Source organism: Anomaloglossus baeobatrachus, chromosome 1 (genome assembly GCF_048569485.1).
Source record: "Anomaloglossus baeobatrachus isolate aAnoBae1 chromosome 1, aAnoBae1.hap1, whole genome shotgun sequence".
NCBI classification, from domain to species: domain Eukaryota; kingdom Metazoa; phylum Chordata; class Amphibia; order Anura; family Aromobatidae; genus Anomaloglossus; species Anomaloglossus baeobatrachus.
Window position 1 is genome coordinate 815777532 of NC_134353.1, and position 18035 is coordinate 815795566.

Below are 18035 nucleotides of genomic sequence, written 5' to 3' on the forward strand. Positions count from 1 at the left end.
CTTCTCACGGTTAGCAGTATAGACAGAACCGGAAGAATGTTGGTCTGTGGCACAGGATGCTGCTCACTGGCGTTACGGTGCTCCTCACCAAACTCCAACACGACTCCCCTCACAATTGAACTAAATGTTTCCGCGGTGGCTCCTTGCTGTAACACACACCTTTAGCTTTTCCTTCTGTTCATAGACAGCATTTCCAAGTCCACACCCGAAGACCAATTTGCTATTGCTATAGTGACCAAACAGACAAAGGCAGATCCAAAAAAACAGCAGCCCCTTGTGTGTAGTCTGCAACAATGCATGCAATGAACGGCAAATAAGCATGTTGCATTGACAGTGGCTAAAGCTGAGCAATACACCCTCACGCTATCAATTCATATCCATGTGACACTTCATGGAGGAAGTACTCAAAGTTGTGAGTTTTTGCCTTCTACTTAGAGATTGTTGACAAATCTTACAGATTACATGACTTGGGTGATCCTTTGCGATGTCCAAAAAGTCCCAGGCTAGGCAAGGCTTACAGCCCATGTGACCTGCATAGCCAACATGACTTATGCTCAGAGGCAGAGTTGTGGCCTAGGATTCAGTTGTTGACGTGCTTCCAGTACTTTGTCTGTGTCCAGGAAGACACAACGTAAACTCGTCGTCAGTAGCATCCTCCTCCACGTCCTCTGCTGATGTCATCGACTGGCTGACTTTGGTTTGACAGTAAGTGGGGTCTCCAACCTCATCATCACCCTGTGTTTTTCATTCCCCTCGACCTTATTCCTCCGTGACAACCTCTTCCTGCCCTGACCGAATAGCAAAGTTGTCGTTACAATCAGGTATCTGAGTCTCCTCATCATGTTCCCCATTGTCTCCACCAGGATGATGTATGGTTTGGAAATGAGGGTGTACATGATGCTCAGCACCTTCTTCATCGGGGCCTGGATCTGACTCACAAAGCTTCTGGCCATCTGTGCAGATCATTTCCCCTGTCTCCTGGAATTCGCTGCCTCAACACATCAGATTATCTGCTACACCCGCAAGCTTCAAACGGAAACTGAAAACTCATCTGTTCAGAAATGACTATAACCTTCAATGACCCCACCACCGTGCGTAGCTGCCGCCCAACCTACACCCCACCTACTGTCTCCTCCCCAAAATCCTTTACAATATAATCCCGCAAGGGCAGGGCCCTCTTCCCTCTGTACCAGTCTGTCTATTGTTACTTGTATATGTATTTTGTATGTAACCCCCTTCTCATGTACAGCACCATGAATCAATGGTGCTCCATAAATAATAATAATAATAATAATGATAATAATAATAACTTCTTTGTCTGTACTGCAGCTTTGGAGCAGACCTGTTGTGATTCCCAGGCTATAATGTGACTGAACAGCTCTGCAGACTCAACCATCTCTGTTACCCCATACTCAGCAGGGCTGGTGGAAACTTGAGAGCTGTTATGAAGCAAGTGCGATTGGGTTGACACCACAGTGGAATGGAGTATTTGTGATATTGAACTTGAGGTGGAGGAGAGGCCACTTTATGGCGCACTTGAGATCCATTGAAGAAGCTGCTGTTTTGGTGCCTCATCTACTTTTGTTAGCGATGGTCGTGTCCGTGAAAAAAGGATCATATCAGATTATCCACGGGAAGAAGTACACATGTTATTTTGGCTGTTATTTGTTGTTACGAATCGGTGCCGCCGTAAACGCAAGCAACCTGCTGCGGTTCCAGTTGCGCCCAGGTGTCAGCTGCCTTTTAGGGCTGTGGCTTGGGTTGTCCAGCTGGCTGCTTTCTCCTCCACGTCTAAGTGTGGAGAGGCGGCTAATGCGCATGCGTGTGCCGATTTACCACAGCCGCAGCCTAACTCCAGTGTTTCGCCTAGTGAGTATGCTCAGCATGACTATGCCATTCCTGAGGCTAAAGCGGGCTTTACACGCTGTGACATCGCTAGCCAATGCTAGCGATGGTGAGCGTGATAGCACCCGCCCCTATCGTTATGCTGATATTTGGTGATCACTACCGCAGCGAACATTATCGCTACGGCAGCGTCACATGCACTTACCTAATCGGTGGCGGCGCTGTGACTGCCGAACAATCCCTCCTTCAAGGGGGAGGGACGTTCGGCATCACAGCGACGTCACCGCAATGTCACTAAGCAGCCGGCCAATCAAAGCGGAGTGGCAGAGATGAGCGGGATGAACATCCCGCCCACCTCCTTCCTTCCTCATTGCTGGCGTGTGGCAGGTAAGAAGAGGTTCCTCGTTCCTGCTGCGTCACACGTAGCGATGTGTGCTGCCGCAGGGACGAGGAACAACTTCGCCCACGCGACAGCAGCGATATTGAGAATGGACCCCCATGTCAACGAGGAGCGATTTTGGACGTTTTTGCAACGATCCAAAATTGCTCCTAGGAGTCACATACAACGAGATTGCTACAGCGGCCGGATGTGCGTCACAAAATCCGTGACCCCAACGAGATCGCTGTAGCGATCTCGTAGCGTGTAAAGCCCGCTTAAGTCTTCATTTTGGGCTATAGCGCATGCTCCCTCACTTTGTGCGAAAAGCCTCTTTGCACAGGTACTTGGACTTCTGGCCCAGTCTAAGTCCTGTGTTGTGCCTAGACAGCATGCTGAAGCTGATAGTCTTTTTTCGGAGACTGTATTTCATGCTACTGAACATGCTCAGGCACTTACTGCATCATAGGCTAGGTCCGGTAATGAACTCTTTGGCCCTGCCCCTGATGTGGGGGGCACATATCGACCACAGGGCATCAGGTGTCCTGACGATGTGGCCAGGCCACTCCCAACTGGCTTGCAGAGGCCTGCCCCTATGACTTGTCACCTCATTATTGATGGTCAGACGATGACTGGTGAGGTGTTTGGGTCGTGGCTGCCATGAGGTCATCATTGAAGTGGCGGTTCCGAATAGGACGCTAGTTATGCCACTCATGACGTGTCACTCTGCTTTTGTCTCAAGGAGGTGCATTGTGGTTCACCCTGGTTTGGGGCGGACCCATGTTATAAAAGGGTCTGGAGCCAACAAGGAGGTGCACAGTCTTTGTGCTCCGAAAGAGCACACCTCCATGTGTTGAACCCATTGCGGCTTTATGCCAGAGGTAGGCAGGGATAGGGCGTCGATGCAGGCCGCCACCACAGTTAGTAACGCAGAATGGTTAAGACCAGCTCCTGTCCTACCAGTCCTGCTAGTGCAGCCCAGTGGCATTAACAGGCCTGCTGCTGCTGATGCGCCTTCTGTCCAGAGTTGTGTCCCCTACGCACACGGCAGCGTACCCAATGGCCCCTGAGTTGTTAACAGGGAGTTCCTGGGCTGGGTGGACGTGTGTACCCTGTGACGCTAACAGGGCTCCCAGTCTCCAGATCCGAGTGGCATCTAACTCGGTTCAGGCTACTATTAGTTTCAGAGTCAACCAGCTCTGTATCCTCCACCTAACCTTCCAGTTGCCAACCTCTCCTTTTCCATCTGGGAACAAGGTGGACACTGACTGGCGATGGGGATATATACCTTTCTCTTTCTTTTCTTCTTAATTTTTTTATATAGCGGTAACATAGTATATACCACCTTATCCAAATCTTCCAGTCCCACCATAACAGATGTTGTTTCTTCAGCAAATGTTACTGTTGCTTAACCACCAAACCCACGGACACAAACTTTTTTCCCCTTTCCAACACACCTGTTCCCCTTTCCACCAGCATCTGTCCTTTTTCAACTCATTTTGCATATGACCAAAAGTGCAACTCTGCAGGGACACTATACTCAGCATAGCAGCCAGCCCTCGGTCCCTCAGATGTGGACAAGTAAAAGACCATTTCCTCCTATCCATGACAAAGCGTTGAGATTCACTTGGTGCACCACTGGTGTTTAGTGGAAAAGCAGATCTAAGATTGCGTAATTATTTCGCAAAATTTTGTGTTGTACCAGTGATCTAACAGTGTGGCAACCCAGTAGTCAGCATTACTTCGAATTCGTACAATCTGAGGGTCATCTTGTAGATAGTGCAGCAAGAAGGCGCTCATGTGTCTTGTGCATCCAGGAGGACCAAGTTCTTGGTGTGTTGGTGGCGGAGAGGTGAGAATTGTGCCTCCTTCCTCTGCCCTCTCCCCCCAACCTTGCACAACCGAAATGTGAGAAAGCTCTCACTCATCTGCTGAGTCTTCCATGCCCATCGCCAGTTCGTCCTCCATTTCTTCATGGGCTCCTGCACCTTCTTCAACAGTTTTGCTGATACTATGTGCCCTTGATAATCCCAATCCCCCACCGTCCCATGACTGCCGCTTAGGTGCCGCTGACCGTCTGGACCTTGTAGATCTTGTTATCCCTTCCGCATATGACTCCTCCTGTACTTCCACCCCTTCCTCTTGTCCCAACACCTGACTCCGAATAATGCTTACAGTGTGCTCCATCATGTAGATGACCAGAATTGTCACGCTGAGAATGGCATCGCCAGTGCTAAACATCTTCGTCGACATTTGTAAACTGTGTGGAAGGGTGCATAGGTCCTTGATCTGACACCACTCCAGCAGCATGATCTGCACCACCTCTGGATCAAGTTAGCCCAGGGTATACGTCATAACATATTTCAGCAGGGCTCGACGGTGCTGCCACAGACGCTGCAACATGTGCAGATTCAAATTCCTGCATGTTGGCACATCGCATTTCAGGCGTTTAACCGCCAGACCTAAAGACTTCTGGAGCAATGAAAGTTGTTGAGCTGCTGGGTGTGAACGATGGAAGTGAGCACATAGCGAGCGTGCCCGCTGCACAAGACCATGTAGGCCGGGATGGTGTTTTAAAAATTGCTGGAGAATCAGATTCAACACGTGAGCCATACAAGGCCAGGTGACAACGTGTTCCTTTCGTACATAGTGCTGATGATGGGAGAGGAGTCGATGCCAGCGGCGCAGGTGGACGCAGGTTATGCTCACCCACTCGTCTGCGTTACCTTGACAGATGCATAAACACTGGCTGAATGTAGGTGGTGGGTGTCTCACAGATGAAGTACCATCATTCAGCTACAACCAATGGGAAGACACCACACCCTTTTTTAGGCCCATCTTGTCTGCTGACCACTGCCAGACATAGCTATGAACCTCTGGTTACTGTTACCCCCAGTTCTGTTTTGTGATTTTGTGTGCTTGTTACCTGACTACTTTTCCTGCTTGCTGTTTATGTACCTCGTTGGCCGATCCGCATTTCACCTCTGCTTGTTTACTAATTAAGTCCTAGCCGTCCCATTCTGTTCCTCTTCCTCAATTAATGTTTTGACCCTGCCTGACTACTATTCTCTGGAACTGCATCCTTCCACAGGTATTGATCACCTTGGGCCCTGTGTAATTCCAAATCACTGTGTAGGGGTTAAAGGGTTTCAGGGTTCTGGGGGTCCTGCTTGGTGAGTGGCTTCCCTCTAGCCTATCCTTTACAGCCCGTCTGAGTGTGTGGATCAAGGAAGGCATTACACCGTGCTCTCTGCAGAATGCCATGTAGGCCAGGATAGTGCTTTAAAAATTGCTGGATAACCAGGTTCAACACGTGAGCCACACAAGGCACGTGTGTCCCATTGTCACGGCGAAGGGCCGCACCCAGGTTTGCATCATTGTCGCACCCGGCCTTCCCTGGCTGCTGGTTGAGTGGAGACAACCATTGATGAAACTCGGTCTCCAGAGCTAACCAACCACAACTCCTCAGCGGTGTCTCACATTTCCCATACATGTCAAAGCAAACATTTGACCTCCTGATGTCCTTGAGCTCTGCTGCCAGCATAGTAAGGAGGTGTGTGGGATTCCTTGGGCGCAGTTACAAGGAAGGGTGGCCTGACCACACAGGGTTTGGGCCGAGGTGGAGGACCCAGACGAGGTTGAGGAGGCAGAAGCAGTGTATTAACTTCTACATACAGAGGAAGGATTGACACACAACTCATGGGGACGGCAAGACTTGTACATCAGACCCTTCTCCATCTCTCCCCATAGTAACCCATTGCCCAGTCAGCGACATCTAACACCCCTGTCCATGCTTACTGGGCCAAGTATCTGTAGTGAAATGAACCCTGTCACACACAGTTTCTCAAAGAAGCGGTATTGTTTGGTGCGACATGCTGGTGTAGCGCGGGCACGCCTTTGTTAGAGAAGGAGTGGTGCCTGAGCGTCGGCTCTTGGGGCACTGCGATGGGCATAAGGTCTCGAACATCCTCGGTTAAAAAGGTTGGAAAGGCAGCATTTCGGTAGCCAACAGTTTGCAGATGCTGAAAGTCAACCTCTAAGCCATGTCATGCCCTTCTAAAAGCATGTAAAACACAGCAAGGGGACTCCAACCACATTCTCCCTCATTTCCACTAATTTCCACACACCCCACTTGACTGGCATCAGTTGACCCCCCATTTTCAAGATGAAAAAGATGCTTTGCATGAAGCACTCTACCAAATACATGTGCCTTTCGCCTCCCCTGGATGACCCAGGGGAAGAAACGTCCTCTGAGAGCCATGACTTGTTCATCTTGGTTCTTTTAAACACAGCGAGGGGACTCCAACCACAATCTCCCTCGTTTCCACTAATTGGGCCACACACACCCCACTTGACTGGCAACAGTTAACCCCCATTTTCAAGATGAAAAAGATGATTTGCATGAAGCACTCTCCAAAATACACGTGCCTTTCGCCTCCCCTGGATGACCCAGGGGAAGAAAAGTCCTCTGAGAGCCATGACTTGTTCATCTTGGTTCTTTTAAACACAGCGAGGGGACTCCAACCACAGTCTCCCTCGTTTCCACTAATTGGGCCACACACACCCCACTTGACTGGCATCAGTTGACCCCCATTTTCAAGATGAAAAAGATGCTTTGCATGAAGCACTCTCCAAAATACACGTGGATTTCACATTTTTAGTCCCTGTGCGCATTGGAAAATAACTTTTTCTTAAGAAAAATCCGCACCGTCTGGCAGAATACAGCACCTGCGGCAAAAACCGTGGTAATAACGCACCCGCGGTTTTGCCGCTGTATTGCCGTGGTTTTGCCACGGTTTTTCCGCAGGTTGGTACGTGCGTTTTTTTTTACCATTTCTATGTGGAAAAGAAGTGACATGCTCATTCTTTTTCCTGCAGAAATTCTGCAGCAAAACCTAAAGGTAAAAAAAAACTTAGTGTGCGCACAGCATTTTATTTTCCATTAGGTTTTGCTGGGGAAGGACTTCAGCAAGGTTAGGAACAAAAACCGCAGCTTTTCTGCCGCGAAAACCGTGGCAAAAAACGCAGTGTGCGCAATTTTATGACCTTAGCAATTGTCATATCACTTAGAGGTCCAACCTGCTTAAAATCCCAGAATATTTAATATTATAGTTATATGCTCAATCATTTTATCTTTGCACTGCATAATATAAATATAATTGTTGTAACTAGTTAAAAAATAAGTTTATCCGTTCCATTGGCACAGCCTGTATCTGGAAAAAATCAATCAAGAAGAAATTTTGCTTCCCCAGAAGTGAATAATTTCATGATTGATTTGTTCTTTTGATTATAAGACTGCTCCACAGCTATTAGTTAACATTCATTTGCAATTACATGTTTAATTAATATATTTCCTAAAGAACAGTTCTTTATTAGGTGTTATGTCTTCACACTGAATCCCCTTTCCTATTTATACCACTAAAGGGTTTATTCACATGTTGCAGTGAAATCCTGGTCTATTGCCACAATTACCACAAAATTATATTTTACCACATTAGTAAGTTTTGGGGATCTCTGTCATGGTCAGTCCCCTGGGTAATGGGTGTGGTGACTTGTCATCAGGGTCAGGACAGGAGTCAGGGCCAGGTTGGGGGCTCGGACCTCCCTACCTTCAAGGGTACCTACAGTTGTGAGGGTGAGCTCAGGGACCAAAGCTTTAGGGTCTCCATAGGTTACCCTGTCTTCTCTGGGCATCCATTACACCCGATTCCTGACAGATTGCCATGGAAGACGGAGGCAGCTGCAGAACAGAGGGAGGCAGGTTTAGTGAGTTTGCAAAGTAGCCACAAGCATAAAAGTATGACTGCCATGGGCCGCACCTATTAACTATTAGTTAGTAACTGTTACATCTTTTAACATGATGGCTGGTTTGTTCCACCAAGGGGCCCTTGTACAGTGTAGACTCTGGGCCGCCTTCCAAACTGCCCATCTTGTATTCCGCCTCTCAGCTTTCCCCGAAACAGATATAACTAGGAAATATGCAAAAAAGAACATTAATCTTTATTAACAAAGAGCAAACTACTTTGAAGCATAGAAGATTGTATAGTATAGGCTGTAGGGTACAGTACTTGTTCTTTCCTGTACAATCTGGAAGCCTGAAGCTTTCATTGCTTCTGGTAGAGAAATGTAACCTTTCACTTAGTAGTAATAATCTGTCAGACAGAGCTTTGCCTATGCTCAGTGACGCCCACTCACTTCACAGCTGTAGAGGTCCGCAGCCAATACGCTCACAAATTACTACAAAGGTCCATCTATCCTATTACGGCTTTTACAAACCAGACATTCTTCTAGCGAGAAGAAACTTATGAACTGTACATTGCATTAACAGATGGCTCCAGCTGATGATTCCTGCACAAATAATAACACATTTCATACTTCTGTTCCGTTCTTTTCATCACTACGTGATTCTAAATAATGTTCTATGTTTATTGTTCTGTATTAACGATTTCTATGAGATATTGGTAATGTTTTAGGAAAGCAATATAATCAAAACATTTCAAAGTTTTAACCTCTTACTGACCGAGTCAATTTTCACCTTAAAGATCACGCCCCATTTTTTAAATCTGACTTGTCAATTTATGTAGTTAGAACTCAATATTTAAACATATCCCAGTAATACTGATAGAATTTTTTCATTACACATTATACTTTGTTAGTCGTAAATTTAGGTTAATAAGTTTGGTATTTTTAATGAAAATATCTGAAATCAGTTGAAAATATTTTAAAAATGAGCCATTTTTAAACTTTGATTGCTTATATCCTTGAACCAGGCAGTCATACTCTATAAAATAGTCAGTTGTAAACAATAAATTGCATTTCCAATATGTCTACCTTACATCAGCATCATTTTTATAGTGTCTTTTTATTTTGTTAGGAGAAGGGTTAAAATTTAGGATCAATTTTTCTTTACAAAATTGTATTTTTAATAGACCAATTCTATTTTGTAGTGACTTTGAAGGGACTATATTAGAAAATCCCCAATAGTAATACCATTTAAAAAAAACACTAAAATTATTCTAAACTGCTGTCAGGATATGTATTAATCCGTCAGGTGGAATGCAGTAATTAAGGAAAAGTGGAATGAAAAAAATCAAAAATGAAACATTTTTAACTAAAATATTGATTTTTTCTTAAATTTTTTTATTTTCACAAGGGGCAAAAACAAAGAAAATGGACATCAAAATAAACTACATAATTTCTCCTATTTGGTAGACAAAACCCCACAAGATATTCTTCACAGAAGTTTATAATTTTGGACCATGAGAATGAAAAAAATATAAGGTTTTGCTAAAATGTTACTTTAGCCTCAAATATTGAATTCACACAAAGGATCATAGGAGAAAATAGACCCCCTAATGTGTTATGCAATGTGTTTGCACACTATTGTTTGAGCAGTCAAAGATGTGATAGAATGCTATCTGGCTTATGGAACGTAGATTTAGGTTTTATAGATTGTGGGTGCCATTAGCGCCTGAGGTCCTCAAAGAAATCATTTAGAGGTATAGTGAGTATTTTGAACCCAGTGGTGCATCACAAAATTTTATAACATTGGACAGTGGAAATATATTTTAGTGATAAAATATAATTTTGTATAAGATGCAAATTTTGTATTTACACAAGCGATACTAGGTGAAAAAAGATCCCACAATTTGTTATACAATTTCCCCCTAAGTGATATGTCATTGTAAACTACTGTTTGAGCACATTGGAAGGCTTAGAAAGAAAAAGCACTATTTGGCTTTTGGAACCCAGATTTTTTGGAATAGTTTGCGGATAACAATTTCAGAACTCCTTAGGTGCTACAACAGAAGAAACACACAAAATAATCCCATTTTAGATACTTCTCATTGAATTCATCCATGAGTGCATTGACTATTTTTCTCCCACAGGTGTTTTCACACTGAATCTTTCACTTGATGCTTCTTTCTGGAAAACTTCAAACATGCCAGCTTAGTGCTGATGTACTGCCTAGCTTGTACTTCTGGAGAAAGGCACCCCTAATTTGTAATGTTGTCTCTCCCCAGTAAAGCAATGCCAAACATGGAAACATATGGATGCTAACTATGATTTAGGCATACTATGGGACTCAGAAGGAGTCATTTGTATTTAGCACAGCAGATTTCACTGGATTTTATTTGGGGCTGGGGACCCATGATACTGTTCCAAAGCATTTGACCTAATAAAATAATAATTTTATTCACATAATACCAACATATTATGCAGTGTACCGCCCCCGTGTCAGCAGCCGAGCTGCTCGGATCCAGATCCGGGCTGGCTGGAGGGGCGTCCGGACCCGGGGGGGCTCGCAGCAACTCAAATGAGGGGGGGTATTTACAGGGGAAATAGTATGGAATAGTTTGTGATGCCACCCGTGGTGCGTGGTAAGGTGGAGTACCACCGCTGCGGCTGGGAGTACCCGGTGGCGATGGAGTGGGAAGCCAGGTGTTTAACCCCTCCACGGGTAGGGTGAATGCACCGGGAATCGGTGATGGTGACAGGGAAATGCCATTGGAGAGGTATGGGCCACTTGCGTACTCACTCAGTCCAATAACACTGACACCGACAACTGTAGTAAAGCAAAGTTCTGGACACTCCTGCCACTGAGGGGGAGCACACCTGGGTCCCGTTTCTTTTGGTGTTGCCTGTTGATCTGTGACCTTTCCCTTGGAATCTTGTTTCTCTCTGGTTGGTCCCTGTAGCCTGAAACTAGTCGGGTCCAGCTCCCCAGTATGGCTAACTGAGGGAGCTTGCTATCAGGGTTCACGCTTGGGATTTCTTGCACCGTATTTGTGGAAAGTCCTATCCCTCTCGTTGTGCTAGTACCCTGATTTTGGAGTGGGTGGAGAGCGGATCTTGAAGGCTCCATTCTCGTTGGGTAAATTTATCAGGTTGCTTGAAGCTTCTCCCTGACCTAGGGTCCACGTACCCCGTCGTGTCCTGGCACCTGCCCGGTAATGGTACAAGGCCGCCAGCTGTCCTCCACGACAATGCCGTGCCCCTTGTCACGATCCCCTGCGATCAAGGTTCTAGCTCCTACCAGGCCCAGACCAACGTCTGCTACCTAGTACTTCCAAGGAGCTCAGCTCCTAACCTCCTCTCACTTCCACCTCCAACACTACACTCCAACTGACTGACTCCTGACACTCCTGACCTCCCCTTAACCAACCACCAAAGTGGGCGACCCTAGTCCACTCAGGCCGTCCACTGGTGTGTCTGGTGGGTGTGGTGCAGAGTGTTCCTAGGATTTTGATTAGCTGGTCTTTGGCAGCACCATTTGGTTAGGGACCCATAACCAAGGAGGAGGTGGATATTGCACAGAAGGGCAGATTACACAATACCCTGTGATGACCTGATAGACCAGGGCGTCACAGCAGCACTTTACAATTAAGCAGAGACATGCACAGTCAACAAAGACATTACCAAATAACACATAATTACTGTAGGAATAAGGGCCCTGATTGTAAGATTAAAATCTATAAGAAAATAGGGGCAACACAATAGGTAAAAAGTGTTTGTCATGTATGGTCCAGCCATCCTTATAATAAATAGGTGTTATGATATAAATCAACATATGCCATCTTCAGCCAGTGTCTAAGTACAGTTACCAAGTGTTATTGGCTACATGGAGGGTGTGGAGAGAGATGAATAAGATTGACCAGATTCTAATGAAAATTTAGAAAGAGTCAACAGAGAGGAGTTAGATTAGTAAAATGAGTTATGCACCTGTCTAAAGAAAGGGGTTTTTAGTGCATGCTTAAAAATATAGGGGCTAGGTATTTATCAGATATTCTGTAGTAATGCATTCCAGAGAACTGGCACAGCTCAAGAGAATTCTTGGAGAAGGAAGTTGGAGATTCAGATTATGGAGGATCTTAGTATTATATCATTTACAGAATGAAGAGCACAGGTGGAAAGATAGACAAAGATAAGGAGGGAGATGTATGGTGCAAAAGTGTGGAGAGTTTTGTGGTGAGAGAGGTACATTGTACGCTGTAACGGACAGATGTACAATGACTGGCACAAGGTGGAGGCATTGATGTAGCGGCTGGACAAAAATAGCGGCTGGACAAAAATACGATCCCTGGTGCTGCATTCAGGATGGATATGAGAGGGGAAAGTTGAACGTATTGTTACTCCTTTGTAAATCACTTCTAAGGCCACATCTAGAATATGGGATCTAATTTTAGGCTCCACATTTTAAAAAGGACATTCAGATGTTAGAATCAGTTCAAAGGCAGTTAACTAGACTATTACAAGGAATGGAAGGCCTCCAATATGATGACAGGTTGAAAAAGTTCGATTTGTTTAGTATAGAAAAAAGACGTCTCAGAGAAGATCTCATTTATATGTATAAATACATGTGGGGTCAATATAAAGGACTGGCACATGACTTATTTCTTCCAAAGACAATACTAAGTACCAGGGGGCACTCACTGCGAGTGGAAGAAAAGCGATTCCGGCAGCTAAATAGGAAAGGGTTCTTTACAGTTAGAGCAGTCAGACTGTGGAATGCCGACCACAAGAGGTAGTAATGGCAGATACTATAACAGCTTTTAAAAAAGGGCTGGATGATTTCCTCAGTACGCAAAACATTGTTGGTTATAAATGATTTAGTGACTAAATGTAGAACTGGGGGAGGAAGGTTGAACTGGATGGACCTAGGTCTTTTTTCAACCTAAGTAACTATGTAACTATGAGTAAGAAGGAGGCCGGAGTTGCAGTAGTCCAGATGAGACCTAATAAAAGTGACAGTAAGAGTTTTTCCAATTTAATTGAAGAGAAAACGTATTCTGGAGATATTTTTAAAGTGAAGGTAACATGAGAAAATAAGTGACTGGATATAGAGAATATAAAAAAGTTCTGTTTCAGATATGACCCCAAGGCTGGGAGCATGTTGCTAGCAAGTTGTATTTGAACAACCCAAGGAAATTGTATCTGTAACGTGGAGACTCCCTTTATTTCCTTTGACGGATAATGGACCTGAGTGAGCCTTTTTTTGCAAGACAAGTTGAAGTTTTTATTTCATAAAAGTTTGGGGTACATAACATCTTTTGATGCTTTAAAGTATAAGGCTAGCATACTATGTATCCTATGCTATGTGCTGAGCACTTACGTTGAGGTTTTTGTATAAAACCCCCTAAAATGAGATTTTGACAAAACCCCAGACAAATTCATAAGTAAATCCCAGGGCTTTTTTTGTTATTTATTTATATATAATTAATTAAAAGAAATGGTGTTATCCCCTTATTTCTGATAAACAACCATGGTACAGCAGATATCTGGTGGCTGGTATTATCCGGCTGGGAAGGTATATGGTTACTTGGCCCTTCCCAGCCTAAAAATAGCCCACAGCCACCCAAGAATTGGTGCATCCATTAGTTGTGCCAATTCTGGAGCTCTGCCTCGGCTCTTCCTTATTGCCTTTTGTGTTGGCAATTGGGGTAATATTTTTAAAATCGTGAACCTTTCCAGTCTGATAATACCAGCCTGAAGCTGTCTGTTTTACCTTGGCTGTATATCAAAACTGGCGGGACCACAAACTTTTTTTAAGTTATTTAATTTTTAACTTCTAAGCAGCATCATGGGAGTTGGAGATGCATGTAGGCATCTTCACCATGCTGTTCCCATTTGTTTTGAGCACTGTCTTTCCGTTTCATGCATTTTTTTGGCTCCCCCGACCCCCTAAGGGGGGCTGAAGGAAAAATGCTCGAGTTCCCAGTAAACTTCCATTTTACTTGTTACTTGACTGCAACGAGTCTGACCATCAGACCTGCTCAATTTGAGTAACGAGCACTCAGGCACTTTAGTGGTCGCTCATCACTTATTGGCATAATCAGAAAACTGTTACTTTTTACATTTTGCACAGAAAGAACCCTATAAGGTCTTACTTTTTAGAAGACAAGTTGTCATCTTCATTGATCGCCTTTTTGATTGATATGACTTTTTAATAGCTTTTTATTCCATTTTTGTGTGTCAGCATGATGAAAAAGCTACATTTTCAGAAAGCTGTTTTGTTTTCTTTTTTTTTTCTTTTCTTTCAGTGTTCACTGTACTGAATAAATAATGTGACTGTTTTATAGTTCAGGTTTGTCTGAACTGTCAGTTGTCATATCCATGTAAAGGTGTTGAGAAGATGTCAAACACCCTCTCTGTAGACTGTAGTTTATATCATGTTATGTACCTGCTATGTTTGTGTGACATGTTTTGGTTCACTTGTGGGCTGCAGTGTCTTGTGTGTGAAAGTGACAGTTAATATAAAGCCAGTCAGGGAAACCAGTTAACAGAAAATTATGGAAAGTGTTTGAAAGGAAAGGACTTGAAGCAGTGCAGCCATATTGGGTGTGTGTAGTGAAGTTGGACTTGCAAAAGGTAGTAAGCTCTGCTTAGGAACAGTATGGGTATGTTCCCATTTTGCAAATTTGTTTGCAGATTTTCTGCACCGAAAACTATATCTCTTGGCAGGAAAACCGCTGCAGAAAAAAAAAACACATTTTATGCTGCAGTTTTGCATTTTTTTATGCTTTTTGTTTTGCATTTTTCTTTTTGCATATAGTACATAATGTGCTGTGCAATGGTATACTGTATACAGTAACAGTATATATGTACAGAAAGTTACCTCCAGAGCGGGTCAGAGCGCGTGTGAAAGGACGGAACCGAAAGTGTACACGGTGTTAATTTGCTCTTCTTGCAAATCATTACTCTTAAACCAAGTTACACATTTTTAAAAAGCTTTGCTTATCTTGCAAGACGCTCTCAAACCAAGTTACTCTTAAACCAAGATTCCACTATATATCAAGATGTGGGATAAATATACCAGGATGGGCAAAATAAATACCAGGATTTGGACATGTACAGTGCCTACAAGTAGTATTCAACCCCCTGCAGATTTAGCAGGTTTACACATTCGGAATTAACTTGGCATTGTGACATTTGGACTGTAGATCAGCCTGGATGTGTGAAATGCACTGCAGCAAAAAAGAATGTTATTTCTTTTTTTATTTTTTTTTTTTAAATTGTGAAAAGTTTATTCAGAGGGTCATTTATTATTCAACCCCTCAAACCACAAGAATTCTGTTTGGTTCCCCTAAAGTATTAAGAAGTATTTCAGGCACAAAGAACAATGAGCTTCACATGTTTGGATTAATTATCTCTTTTTCCAGCCTTTTCTGACTAATTATGACCCTCCCCAAACTTGTGAACAGCACTCATACTTGGTCAACATGGGAAAGACAAAGGAACATTCCAAGGCCATCAGAGACAAGATTGTGGAGGGTCACAAGGCTGGCAAGGGGTACAAAACCCTTTCCAAGGAGTTGGGCCTACCTGTCTCCACTGTTGGGAGCATCATCCGAAAGTGGAAGGCTTATGGAACTACTGTTAGCCTTCCACGGCCTGGACAGCCTTTGAAAGTTTCCACCCGTGCCGAGGCCAGGCTTGTCCGAAGAGTCAAGGCTAACCCAAGGACAACAAGCAAGGAGCTCCGGGAAGATCTCATGGCAGTGGGGACATTGGTTTCAGTCAATACCATAAGTAACGTACTCCACCGCAATGGTCTCCGTTCCAGACGAGCCCGTAAGGTACCTTTACTTTCAAAGTGTCATGTCAAGGCTCGTCTACAGTTTGCTCATGATCACTTGGAGGACTCTGAGACAGACTGGTTCAAGGTTCTCTGGTCTGATGAGACCAAGATCGAGATCTTTGGTGCCAACCACACACGTGACGTTTGGAGACTGGATGGCACTGCACACGACCCCAAGAATACCATCCCTACAGTCAAGCATGATGGTGGCAGCATCATGCTGTGGGGCTGTTTCTCAGCCAAGGGGCCTGGCCATCTGGTCCGCATCCATGGGAAGATGGATAGCACGGCCTACCTGGAGATTTTGGCCAAGAACCTCCGCTCCTCCATCAAGGATCTTAAGATGGGTCGCCATTTCATCTTCCAACAAGACAACGACCCAAAGCACACAGCCAAGAAAACCAAGGCCTGGTTCAAGAGGGAAAAAATCAAGGTGTTGCAGTGGCCTAGTCAGTCTCCTGACCTTAACCCAATTGAAAACTTGTGGAAGGAGCTCAAGATTAAAGTCCACATGAGACACCCAAAGAACCTAGATAACTTGGAGAAGATCTGCATGGAGGAGTGGGCCAAGATAACTCCAGAGACCTGTGCCGGCCTGATCAGGTCTTATAAAAGACGATTATTAGCTGTAATTGCAAACAAGGGTTATTCCACAAAATATTAAACCTAGGGGTTGAATAATAATTGACCCACACTTTTATGTTGAAAATTTATTAAAATTTAACTGAGCAACATAACTTGTTGGTTTGTAAGATTTATGCATCTGTTAATAAATCCTGCTCTTGTTTGAAGTTTGCAGGCTCTAACTTATTTGCATCTTATCAAACCTGGTAGGCACTGTATAACAGAATGGGATTAGGATTGGAGACATATTTACCAGGATGGGATATATACAGTTTATATAATAATAATAATAATAATAATCTTTATTTCTATAGCGCCAACATATTCCGTAGCGCTTTACAATTCAGGAGGATCATATACAAACAAGTAACAGTTATAGAAATACAATATTTAGAGGGGAAAAAAAAATACAACCCTGCTCGTGAGAGCTTACAATCTACAATGAGATGGGGGGAGAGGCAAGGTTCAAGTGCTTATTCAAGTGCTTATTTACAATGACAATCCAACCATCTCACGGAAATGGGGCTTGATAATGGTTTCCTGGACCAGTGGGCCCGAGCCTTGAGATGCCTTTGGGTGCCATGGAGTTTGATGTGGAGCTATGTTGTGAGAGGTTGTAGAGGGACTATGTGAATCGAATCTGATTAGGGAGTGTGATAGGCCGCCCTAAAAAGATGCGTCTTTAGGGTGCGTCTGAAGCTGAGTAAGTTGTGATTTGTCCTAACTTCTTGGGGTAGAGCGTTCCAGAGGGTTGGTGCAGCTCGGAAGAAGTCTTGGATCCGGGAGTGGGAGGTTCGAATTAGTGTGGATGTTAGTCGAAAGTCGCTTGCAGAGCGTAGAGAACGGGTGGACTGATAGACAGAGAGGAGGGTGGAGATGTAGGGGGGTGCTGCACTGTGGAGAGCTTTGTGGGTGAGAACAAGCAGTTTGAATTGGATCCTATGATATATGGGCAGCCAGTGCAATGACTGGCACAGAGCAGAGGCATCCGAGTAGCGGTTAGCCAGATAGGTGACCCGGGCTGCTGCATTAAGGATTGACTGTAGAGGAGAGAGTCTAGTTAGGGGGAGACCAATTAATAGAGAGTTACAGTAGTCCAAGCGAGAGTGGATCAGGGCCACGGTGAGGGTTTTTGTCGTTTCCATTGTGAGAAAGGGGCGGATTCTAGAGATGTTCTTGAGGTGCAAGCGGCAGGTGCGGGCAAGAGATTGTATGTGGGAGGTGAAGGAAAGATCAGTGTCAAGTATAACCCCCAGGCAGCGGGCTTGCGGCCTAGGACTTATCGTTGTGCCACACACAGAGAGGGAGATGTCAGGTTGAGGAAAGTTGGAAGATGGAGGGAAAAGAAGAAGTTCAGTTTTGGAAAGGTTAAGTTTCAGATAGAGAGCAGACATGACATTGCAAACTGCAGTCAGGCAGTCACTGGTGTTCTGTAGTACAGCGGGGGTGAGCTCAGGGGAGGAGGTGTATAGCTGTGTGTCATCAGCATAAAGATGGTACTGAAAGCCAAATCTGCTGATGGTCTGACCAATTGGGGCAGTGTAGAGGGAGAAAAGAAGAGGGCCAAGGACTGAGCCTTGAGGGACCCCAACAGTGAGAGGAAGAGGAGAA